This window comes from Suncus etruscus, chromosome 6 (genome assembly GCF_024139225.1).
Source record: "Suncus etruscus isolate mSunEtr1 chromosome 6, mSunEtr1.pri.cur, whole genome shotgun sequence".
Lineage (NCBI taxonomy): Eukaryota > Metazoa > Chordata > Mammalia > Eulipotyphla > Soricidae > Suncus > Suncus etruscus.
The window spans coordinates 93250906-93262970 of NC_064853.1; positions in this window are offsets into that span (position 1 = coordinate 93250906).

Consider the following 12065-nt stretch of genomic DNA (forward strand, 5'->3'; position numbering starts at 1 on the left):
TTTTTTTAAAAACTTTCTTTTAATCTTTGGTTTTTAAGCCACACCTGGTGGTGCTCAGGGGTTACTCCTGGCTCTATGATCAGAAACTGCTCCTGGGGCCAGAGTGATAACACAGCAGTAGAGCCTTTGCCTTGCAAACGCTACCTGGAACAGACCTAGGTTCAATCCTGGCAATCCCATAAGGCCTCCAGATCCTTCCAGGAGTGCTTTCTGAGTGCAGAGCTAGAGTAAGTTCTGAGCGCTGCTGGGTGTGGCCCAAAAATCAGGAGAAGAAAAAGAAAGGAAGAAGGAAGGAAGGAAGGAAGGAAGGAAGGAAGGAAGGAAGGGAGGGAGGGAGGGAGGGAGGGAGGGAGGGAGGGAGGGAGGGAGGGAGGGAGGGAGGGAGGGAGGAAGGAAATGAGAAAAAGAAAGAAGAGAGACAGAAAAGAAAGAAAAATAAAGAAAGAAAAAAGAAAGAGATAAAGAAATAAAAAGAAGAAAGAAAGAAAGAAAGAGAAAGAAAAGAAAGAAAAAGAAAGAAAAATAAAAAGAAGAAAGAAAGAAAGAGGGGCCCGGAGAGATAGCACAGCGGCGTTTGCCTTGCAAGCAGCCGATCCAGGACCAAAGGTGGTTGGTTCGAATCCTGGTGTCCCATATGGTCCCCCGTGCCTGCCAGGAGCTATTTCTGAGCAGACAGCCAGGAGTAACCCCTGAGCACTGCCAGGTGTGGCCCAAAAACCAAAAAAAAAAGAAAGAAAGAAAGAGAGAGAGAGAGAGGAGAGAGAGAGAGAGAGAGAGAGAGAGAGAGAGAAAGAAAGAAAGAAAGAAAGAAAGAAAGAAAGAAAGAAAGAAAGAAAGAAAGAAAGAAAGAAAGAAAGAAAGAAAGGAAGGAAGGAAGGAAGGAAGGAAGGAAGGAAGGAAGGAAGGAAGGAAGAAAGGAAGGAAGAAATAAAGGAAGGAAGGAAAGAGAGAGAGAGAAAAAGAAAGAAAGAAAGAAAGAAAAAGAAAGAAAGAAAGAAAGAAAGAAAGAAAGAAAGAAAGAAAGAAAGAAAGAAAGAAAGAAAGAAAGAAAGAAAGAAAAAGAAAGAAAGAAAGAAAGAAAAAGAAAAGAAAAGAAAGAAGAGAAAGAAAGAGAAAGAAATCTCTCCTGGCAGGCTCCGGGAACCATATGGGATGCTGGGAATTGAATCCTAGTCCATTCTGTGTCGGCCATGTACAAGACAAATGCCCTACTACTGTGCTATTTCTCCACCCTCTCTCCCCATGCTATTTTAATTACTACCATTTTGTAGTACAGTTTGAAGTTGGGGAAAGTGATACCTCCCAATTTCCTTTCCCCAAGGATTGCTTTACCTATTGGGGTGGGGCGAATTATTCCTTATGATTTTAGTGGTGTTAGACCTATTTCTTTGAAAACTGCCATGGGTATGCTTATAGGGATTGCATTAAATTTGTACAATTCTTTGTTGGGAGGTGTTGCCATTTAAATATGTTAATCTTCCCAGTCTATGTATGTGTTTTCATTTCCTTGTGTCCTCTATTGTTTTTTAAAGTAGTGTTATGTAGTTTCCTGTGTATAGGTCTTTTACCTCTTTAGTTGATTGTGAGGTATTTGATTTTCTGAAGCACAATTGTGAATGGGATTGATTTGTTAATACTTCTCTTTAATTATTTTAATACAGGAAAGTCATAGATATTTGAACACTAATTTTGTAGCCTGCCACTTTACTATATGAAGCTGTTGTTTCTAGAAGCTTTTTTGTAGTCTTCAGGATTTTCTAAATATGTATGTCATCTGCATCTTCCTTTTAAATTTGGATGCCCTTAATATCTTTTTCTTGCCAAATTGCTATGACAAGTACTTTCAGTACTATAGTAAATAGCAGTGTCAAGAGTAGACAACTTTGCCTTGTACCAGATCTTTTTGTTTGTTTGTTTATTAATACTTTTATTTGAGCACTATGATTACAAACATATTTATAGTTGGGTTTCAGTCATAAAAAGTACACCCCGTTCACCAGTGCAACATTTCCACCACCAGTGCCCCCATCTTTATCCTACTCTCCCATCTGTCTTCAAGACAGTCATTCTAATTTTATCCCTCACTACCATTGTCATGATAGTTGTTGGTATAGTTATTTCTTTCTTTTCTTCTTTTTTTTTTACCGGGGGAGGGGGACAACACCAGTTGATGCTCAGTGATTACTCCTGGCTATGCACTAAGAAAAGCTCCTGGCTTAGGGGACCATACAGGATGCTGGGGGATCGAATAACTGTCCGTCCTAGCTTAGCGCATGCAAGGTAGACACCCTACCGCTTGTGCCACTGCTCTGGCCCCTAATTATTTCTCTATATGTATTAACAATTTTTGTGGTACGTTTCATATCATAGGCTGGTTTTTTCAAACCTCAGCTCTATTGTCTCTGGTTATTATCATCATACTATCTTTTATTTTTCTCAAATTCCACAGATGAGTGAGACTATTCTGTATCTCTCGCCCTCTGATTTATTTCACTCAGCATAATAGTTTCCATGTCCATCATGTATAGGAAAATTTCATGACTTCCTTTTTCCTGATAGCTGCATTGTATTCCATTGTCTATATGTACTATAGTTTCTTTAGCCACTAATCAGTTCTCAGGCATCTGGGTTATTTCCAGATTCTGGCTATTGTGAATAGAGCTGCAATGAACATAGGCATACAGAGGGCATTTTTATATTAGTATTTTAAAATTTATTTTTAAATTATTTTTATTTTTATTTATTTTTATTTTTTATTGTGTTTTTGTGTTCCTAGGCTATATCCCTAGGAGTGATAGAACTAGATCATATGGGAAATCAATTTCCAGTTTTTTGAGGAATATCTATATTGTTTTCCATAAACACTGATGGCATTCCCACCAGCAGTAAATGAGTGTTTTTTTTCTTCCCACATTCTGCCAGCACTGATTGTTCTTGTTCTTTGTGATGTGTGCCAGTCTCTGGCATGAAGTGGTACCTCATTGGTGTTTTGATTTGCATCTCCCTGATGATTAGTAATATGGAATGTATTTTCATGTGCCTTTTGGCCATCTGTATTTATTTTTTGAGGAAGTGTCTGCTCATTTCTTCTCCCCATTTTTTGATGGGTTAGATGTTTTATCTTGTTAAGTTCTGTCAGTACCTTATACATATTAGACAATAGCCCTTATCTGATGGGCAATGGGTGAATAGTTTTTCCTATTCTGTGGGTGGTTTTTGTATCCTTGTCACTGCTTCCTTTGAGGTGTAGAAGCTTCTCAGTTTAAAGTAGTCCCATTTGTTTATCTCTGCTACCACTTATTTGCATAGTGATGATTCTTCCTTGAAGATGCCTTTAGTCACATTGCTATGAAGTGTTTTACCTATGTTTTGTTTAGAGAAGTATATGGAAAAGGAATTTGGATGTCCTAGACTCATAATGTTTAAAAATTTTCAAATTAGGGGCCGGCGAGGTGGCGCTAGAGGTAAGGTACCTGCCTTGCAAGCGCTAGCCAAGGAAAGATCGCGACCGCGGTTCGATCCCCCGGCGTCCCATATGGTTCCCCCCCAAGCCAGGGGCAATTTCTGAGCGCTTAGCCAGGAGTAACCCCTGAGCATCAAACGGGTGTGGCCCGAAAACCAAAAAAAAAAAAAAAAAAAAAAAAAAAATTTTCAAATTAAGCATATCTAAAGACAGGTTCTAATGTTTATGTTCAGAGAAGTGTAAGACAAGGATTGGAAAAGCGGATTTATTTTTGAGAATGTTGTATGCACATTCTGACATTTAATGCTATTACAGCCAAGTTTTACTGTACCCTATGCAAATAACAATCACTTTTATAAGTTCTGATCTGGGGTTTCTGACTCTGGTAGAGAACAGTAGAACAAAACTTTTGAAGCCTTTCTCAAATTTTTGTTTTGTTTTGAGCAGAAAGGGTGGAATGATAGATGACACCCAGCTCTTAACCCAAAATAAAGGCATTTCCCCAACTTCCTCTGTCCTTTTCACCTAACCCTTTGATATGTAGAAGTATACATGGATCTTACTCCACCCTTCCCCACCTAGTTATTGGTACTGAGAATAAAGAAAGAGCAGTTTGATTTTGGTGCTCTCAGAGATACTACGATGCAAAAAGTAAACTGACTCCATGATTCTTTCCTGACTGGTTTGGTTTATTAATCCTCTACAGCTACCCTATCTGCATCAGACCCATCTGCCTGGGGTGGAAATATGCATGTGCAGTGATTTCACAATGGGTGGGATTTATTTTATGGCTACTGGTGTGCACATTTTGCATGGGAGAAGCCTGGCACTATGTACTACCAAGCACTGTAAGGATTGATCTCTAAGTTATGATCTGGATGTAGTCCCTTAATACTGCTGGATGTAGACCAAACTAAAATAAGTAAAATATTTTTATAAATAAAATAATTAAATTGCAATAGCTAAACCAGTGTTGACAAATGGGAGGTCAAACTGTTGAGCATGTTATATCTGTCTGCCACCACACTCCCTTCATTCACATGTACATTGTTTTTGTTTTTTTTTTTGGGGGGGGGACACACCCGGTGGTGCTCAGGGGTTACTCCTGGCTGTCTGCTCAGAATAGCTCCTGGCAGGCACGGGGGACCATATGGGACACCGGGACTTGAACCAACCACCTTTGGTCCTGGATTGGCTGCTTGCAAGGCAAACATCGCTGTGCTATCTCTCCGGGTCCCACATGTACATTGTGTTTATTTTGATATGATCCAAATCAAAGACTAATTTATTGAGTCTGCCAGTTTTTAAGGGACTTTTCCATGATGCATGTTTTATGATTGCCATTAACACATGATTTAAAAAATCAAAGACTTTATGCCTACTCTGATAGAACCATCCATATATCTTTCCTTCAGCTTCCCCTAAATCTTATCTTTCCAGTCCTTTTCTTTACAAAATTCTGACCAGATGGCCAGACCACTGTATTGTTCAGGAATATAGGAATTTTATCACCTTAGTTTTTCTTTCCACATAAAGTAGATGATCAGGGAGTGGAAAGATTATGATCTGGTTCAATACCCAGGACTGCATATGGTTCTCGGAGCATCACTAGGAGTGATTTCCTAGGCACGGAGCCAGGAATAAACCCTGAGCACCACTGGTTTGTGCACTGAGCAAGTTTTCCTGTCTTTCAGGATTACCTGACTATGTCTGTGATATAGCCACTAACCAATTTTGGTTTGTATCCAAATAAAAAACCAATTGATCTGTAAACCCGTTTAGACCCCCTTTCAACTGGTTATATACACCCCCCCATAGATAGGTATACATTAGTAGAAGGGTTCTATAATTCTATTGGGTGAAATAGTATGTGTGTGTAAGGTCATTTAATCCATTCTTTAACCCTTGCAGATCTATCTAAATTTATTGATAGATTTAACACAATACAGTTTTGTGGTTTTTTTTGGTTTTTGGACTACACCCGGCGGTGCTTAGGGGTTACTTCTAGCTGTCTGCTCAGAAATAGCTCCTGCCAGGCATGGGGGACCATATGGGACACCGGGATTCGAACCAACCACCTTTGGTCCTGGATCGGCTGCTTGCAAGGCAAACGCCACTGTGCTATCTCTCCAGGCCCCACAATACAGTTTTTAATGGGTAATCCGGGGACAAGAGTTCTTGTACATTGAAATACCGAGAGCTATTTCTCAAAGTACATCTATTTCCCTCTAAAAATGGTATGCCTTTGACCTTGCTCCTGAATGCCTAGAACTTAAGTTATACTTCATTCACTGCCAAGAATTCCATATCTTTCCATGCCATGGACCCTGTCAATACCAAAGATATGCCTGTCTCTATGGCCCAAGAAATAGGGCTGTAGTAGTTTGGAGTTTCTGAGCCATTCTCCCTGCTTTGGTTTCACTCTAAAAGGCTAGCTTTCTATTCATGTTTAAAAAAAATGTCTCAGAAGTGTTCCTAGTTCTGGAAAGATGCCTTGAAAACCTATACAAAACTTCTGGAGAGATAGTACAGTGGGTAGGGCATTTGCCTTACATGCAACCAACCTAGATTTGATCCCCTGCATCCCATATGGTCCCCCAGCATACGAGGAGTAACTTTCTGAGTGCAGAGCCAGGAGTAATCCCTGAACATCACTGGATGTGTCTCCCCTAAAAACCTTATAGAAATCTAACTGCTTCTGTGCTTCCTTCTTCATGGAGATGCAAAAATCTCTATTTGATTTTTTTTTAATCATCTCCCCAGATCACTAAAAACATCTCTAAAGTTGCCAGTTCCTTGTGATAGCACAGCTGTAGGGTGTTGCCTTGCATGCAACTGACCCGGGATGGATCCGGGTTTGATCTCCAGCATCCCATATGATCCTCCGACGCTGCCAGGAGCAATTCCTGAGTGCAGAGCCAGGAGTAAACTCTGAGCACCACTGGGTGTGGCCTCCCCCCCCAAAATAAAATAAAGTTGCCAGTTCCTTAATTTTCATGGAATTTTTCTCTCACCATTGGAGCACCTGTCTTCCAAGGCCTCTTGCCATACCAATTGCTTCTGGTTTGTTTTGGTATACTCAGCATAATTGCTTCTGGTTTGTTTTGGTATACTCAGCATAATGTTCATGATATAATGGATCAGTGTAATGCCACTTTGATTGTGTGATTCAGAATTCATTAAATAAAATTATTACAAAGGACAGAAGAATTAGCAAAACCCCAAGGTAAAGGTACAAATGAACATTGTTCATTCTGTGTGAATAAGAATTCATTTTGACCCTTTTTTAATTGAGTGGAAAATAACATATTTGCCAACTCAGTGGTTGTATAAATATGCATCAGAGTCCTTCCTAATTTGTTCCAGCAATAATCTGACTTCAGATGTACAAGTTGTAGGCAATGTGAATATCTAATTAAGTCTGGTGATTCTCTGCAGTCCATCCCATTTCTGCAAGGACAATATGATTATTCAATGGAAATATGACTAGGAATTCTCTTAAGTCATTTTTTTTTTGACCATGCTGGAATTGAATCCAGGGCCTCACACATGTAAGACATTCCCACCAACAGTGAAAGATGGTTCCTTTTTCACCACAGCCCCAACAACACTGTTTTTTTCTTTTTGTTGCTGTTGTTGTTGTTGTTTTTGTTTGTTTGTTTGTTTTGGTTTTTGGGCCATACCCGGCGGTGCTTAGGGGTTACTCCTGGCTGTCTGCTCAGAAATAGCTCCTGGCAGGCACGGGGTACCATATGGGACACTGGGATTCGAACCAACCACCTTAGGTCCTGGATCGGCTGCTTGCAAGGCAAACGCCACTGTGCTATCTCTCCGGGCCCTACCAACACTGGTTGTTTCCAGTCTTTTGACTCTATGCCAATCTTAATGATGCCTCATTATTGTTTGGATTTGGAGAAGTGTCTGTTCATCTCCTCTCCCCATTTTTTGATGAGGTTGTTCATTTTTTGTTGTTATGCTTCATGATATTTGCTACAAACTTTATCTGACATATTGGCTGTAAATATTTTCTTCTACTCAGGGGGTGTCTTTTTATTTTAGCGTGAGTTTACTTTTTTTTCTTTTAAGTTTGGTATTAGAGAAAAGCACAAGCGCCAAAAGCACATGCTTTGTATGCAAGCTGACACCAGTTTGATATTGGCACTATGTATGGTACCCTGAGTACAGCCATTGGTCATTTCTGAATACAGAGCCAGAAATAGGCCCTGTGCACAACAGGTTGTGGCTCCAAAGCTAAACCAAACAAAAACCAATCAAAACATCTTTTTAATTTGATGTAGTCCCATTGTCTGGTTTTGTTATCTTTGCCAATAGAATCAAGTCTTTGAAAACACCTTTTAGATCTATATCCTGGAGAGTCTACATAAGTTTGCATATATTTTCCTCAAAATATTTTATGAATTCTAGCCTAATTGCCTAACTGAGGGCTTTTATCTACGATGAATTGATTTTGTGCATGCTATAATATGAAACTAATTTAAATATTTTCTTTTTTTAATTTTTAAAAATAATAACTTTATTTAAACACCGTAATTACAAACATTATTTTTTGGCCAGTGACTATCAGTTTTTCCAACACCATTTGTTCAGGATTTCAGTTTTTCTTGCTTCACTTCATGCATTATCTCTGGACACCTTAATCTATAATTTTATTAACTTTTTATTAAAACCATTATTTGCAATCTTTATAACATTTATTTCAGGTATTCAGTGTTCTAACACCAATCCTACCATCAGTGTGACCTTCTCTCTACCAACATACTCAGTTTCCAATCCATTCCTTAAGCCTGCTCCCTTAAAAAGCACAAAATAATTTACTTTAAGTTGCTTGTTACAACATATATATCACAATGGTGTTACTAAGGTCATTGAATATGTACAGAGCTATTTGGTGCTAGTTGGGCCTTCTGTGTTATTGATTTTGCTCATTGAGCTTAATGGGCTTCTACACAACTTTTCTATCTTATTTTCTGTGCTGTTAGTATAGTCTGAGATTTGGAGATGTTGTGCTGCTATGTATGTTGTCATGCACTCTGGGAGCTATAGAACTGGGATGATTTAACAGTTTGGCATCTCTTTGAGATTAGTCTTGGAGTAGTGAAACTAGACCATACATGCACCAGAGGAAGTCCGATGTGAGTTGGACACTGGGTCTCTAGGTAGGGTGGGAATCCATCCTAAAAGGCCGAAGAAATCTTAGCCCAGGGGCAGGGCTTACCTGGGACAATTCAGCAGTGGAAAGATTCTGATTTATTATATTCATGTGGCTTATCTTCTCAGAAGTTCAGTTTCTCACATATTGGGCCTTTTTTTCTCATAATATTGTGGTAATGGAGAATAATCAAAAGTAATTATTTTTCTTTTTCTGTTTTCTTTTTGGGTAACACCTGGCGGTGCTCAGGGGTTACTCCTGGCTCTGTGCTCAGGAATCGCTCCTGGCAAGCTCCGGAGACCATCTGGGATGCCAGGAATCGAACCCACGTCCATCCTGGTCGACTGTGTGCACAGTAAACGCCTTACCTCTGTACTTTCTCTCCGGCCCCTCAGAAGTAATTCTTGATTGCAATATGATTTATTGATTCAAGTTACAGCCTCCATTATAAAGACTGTCACTAAGATTGTAATCAAACAGAACATTTATAGTGGGCCGGAGTGTTAGCACAGTGGTAGGGCTTTTGCTTTGAACACGGCTGACCCAGGATGGATGCGATTAGATCTCCGGCATGGTCCCCAAGCCTGCCAGAAGCAATTTCTGAGCACAGAGCCAGGAGTAACCCCTGAGCGCCACCAGGTATTACCCAAAAAACAAAAACAAAACAAAACATTTATAGTAAAAAAATGAGTTGTAAATAATGAATGACTCACCAAGTTCAGTTTTTATTATGAAAACTGAGTACACTTCAATATGCTCTTTAAAAAAGTCAGAATTTTTCTAATCTTCTTGACTCCTGTATTAGAAAAGCTGATAAAAAGTTTGGGGTGATTTTCTTTTTTTTGTTACGAAAGAATTTCAGGGACATTTGATATTTATTTATTTATTTATTGATTGATTGATTGATTGATTGATTGGTTTTTGGGTCACACAGGGCAACGCTCAGGGTTACTCCTGGCTCTATGCTCAGAAATCTCTCCTGGCAGGCTCGGGGGACCATATGGGATGCTGGGATTCAAACCACTGTCCTTCGGCATGCAAGGCAAACACCTTACCTCCTTCTATCTCTCCGGCCCTGGATCATTTTTGTTAGTGCTCTCACTTAGTTCCCTTCCTGAATAATTAGAAGATAGAGGAGTAAATTTCCAGTAAATTTTCAGAACAGAGAGAGCCATAGTAGAAAACTACTACATCTGCTACAAGAGTGCAGATGGTGCAAACTACCACAAGAGTGCGCTCTTAGTCGAGGAAAGAAACTTGGTTAGCTAAAGCTGTTCAAACTTGTTGAAAAACTAATTTTCTCCTTTCCTCTTTGGAGCCACGGCTCAAGAGTCCCAAGAAAATGAGAAATAAATATATAATGGCATCATCTCAGTCTTGTTTTGTTTTTGTTTTTTTGTTTTTTTCGGGCCACACCCGTTTGATGCTCAGGGGTTACTCCTGGCTAAGCGCTCAGAAATTACCCTTGGCTTGGGGGGACCACATGGGATGCCGGGGGAATCGAACCGTGGTCGCGGTCCTTCCTTGGCTAGCGCTTGCAAGGCAGACACCTTACCTCTAGCGCCACCTCACCGGCCCCATCATCTCAGTCTTAAAGGAAGTGGAGAACTCAGTAAAAATCAGTCTTTAAATTTTCCTATACATGAATGGTCATGGGAACTATTATGTTGAGTGAAATAAGTCAGAGGGAGAGAGATAGACACAGAGTAGTCTCACTCATCTGTGGGATTTAAGAAAAATAAAAGACAGTATTGTAATAATACCCAGAGACAATAGAGATGAGGGCTGGAAGGACCGTCCCACAATAATTAAGTTTACCACAAAGAGTGGTGATTGCAGTTAGAAAAATAACTACACTAACAACTATCATGACAATGGTAGTGAGTGAAAGAAATAGAATGCCACTCTCAAAGATAGGCAGGAGGTAGGGAGGAGGGAGGTGAGGGGCTTTGGTGGTCGAAAGGTTGCCCTGGTGAAAGGAGGGTGTACTTTTTATGACTGAAACCCAACTACAAACATGTTTGTAATCATGGTGCCCAAAAAAGTAATATTAAAAAATAAGGCTCTTTTACCTATCCTAATCTCTCTTGATTACTGATTTGTTCTCTTTCTCTGCAAAACAAGCATATGTGATCTCAGTGCAGTCAAATGACCAGAAATTTTGGTGCTAAATTAGTGAAACATTAAATTCTGGCTTTGCCAAAGAAGATAAAGTATCAGTGACTAATTTCCTTAAGTCTGAGTTTGCTTGTCTGTAAATTGTGATAATTCAATGAGATGTATGCTAGGTGCTTAGCTTGGCATCTTCTGAGTATTGTTTTCCATAATAACTATGGGTTATTTTTACTGTTTCTGGCTAATTATTTAATCCTATAATATGCAATGGCCTAATTCTTAGTCCTTAATATTATGGATTAGGAGTCAGCTGATTTGTTCCTATTTGTACCATAACAACAAACTGTGGCATGCTGTTATTTTCAATATTTAAATATTTAAATTTCAATATTTAAAACATTTAGAATCTTGAGGACAGTAGACAGGGCACTAGCCTTGCATGTAGCCAACCTGGGTTTGAGTGTGCCATCTCCTTCAGTTATTCCTGAGCTCAGAACCTGCAGTAAGCCAGGAGTAAGCTCTGAGTACAGTTGGGTGTGGCAAAAAAAAAAAAGAAAGAGAGAAAGAAAGAAAGAAAGAAAGGAAGGAAGGAAGGAAGGAAGGAAGGAAGGAAGGAAGGAGGAAGGAAGGAAGGAAGGAAGGAAGGAAGGAAGGAAGGAAGGAAGGAAGGAAGGAAGGAAGGAAGGAAGGAAAGAAGGAAGGAAGGAAGGAAGGAAGGAAGGAAGAAAGAAAGAAATGAAAAAAACTTATAATTAAAAAGTTTTTTTAAAAAGTTATTTAAAATTAATTAAAAAGTAATAAAATAAAATAAGACATTTAAAGTAGGAAAAGAAGTAGATGTACAGACGTATAGATTATGACATATAGAAAGTAAAAGCACAAAAGTTTATTTATAGACAAAGCACAGGGATTTTTTTCCCTTTCTTTTTGAGAGCTGAAATGAATCCTAGTATCTGCCTCTCTGCTAGGTCTCTGATCTTTAAAGTCATTATTTAATGACTGAAGGTAAAATAAAATCCCCACAACACACACAAAGTATTAATTATTACAGACACTTCTGTTTATAAGTTGGAGGCAAATATCACTTTAATTACATTTTGTTAATTTCACATCTCAACTGTAGACATCGTGTGACTCAAATCTTTCAAAGACACTAACCACTGTAAAAAAAATGAACAAAGTAAAGTTAGTAATTGGTATGCTACTTGACTTTAATTAAACCAGAAATGATTCTATTGCGGGGGGAAGATGGTGGTGTGCATTGTTGGAAAGACCCATGCTCAAGGGAAGCCCCAGCATCCCCCAAGTCCATGGAAG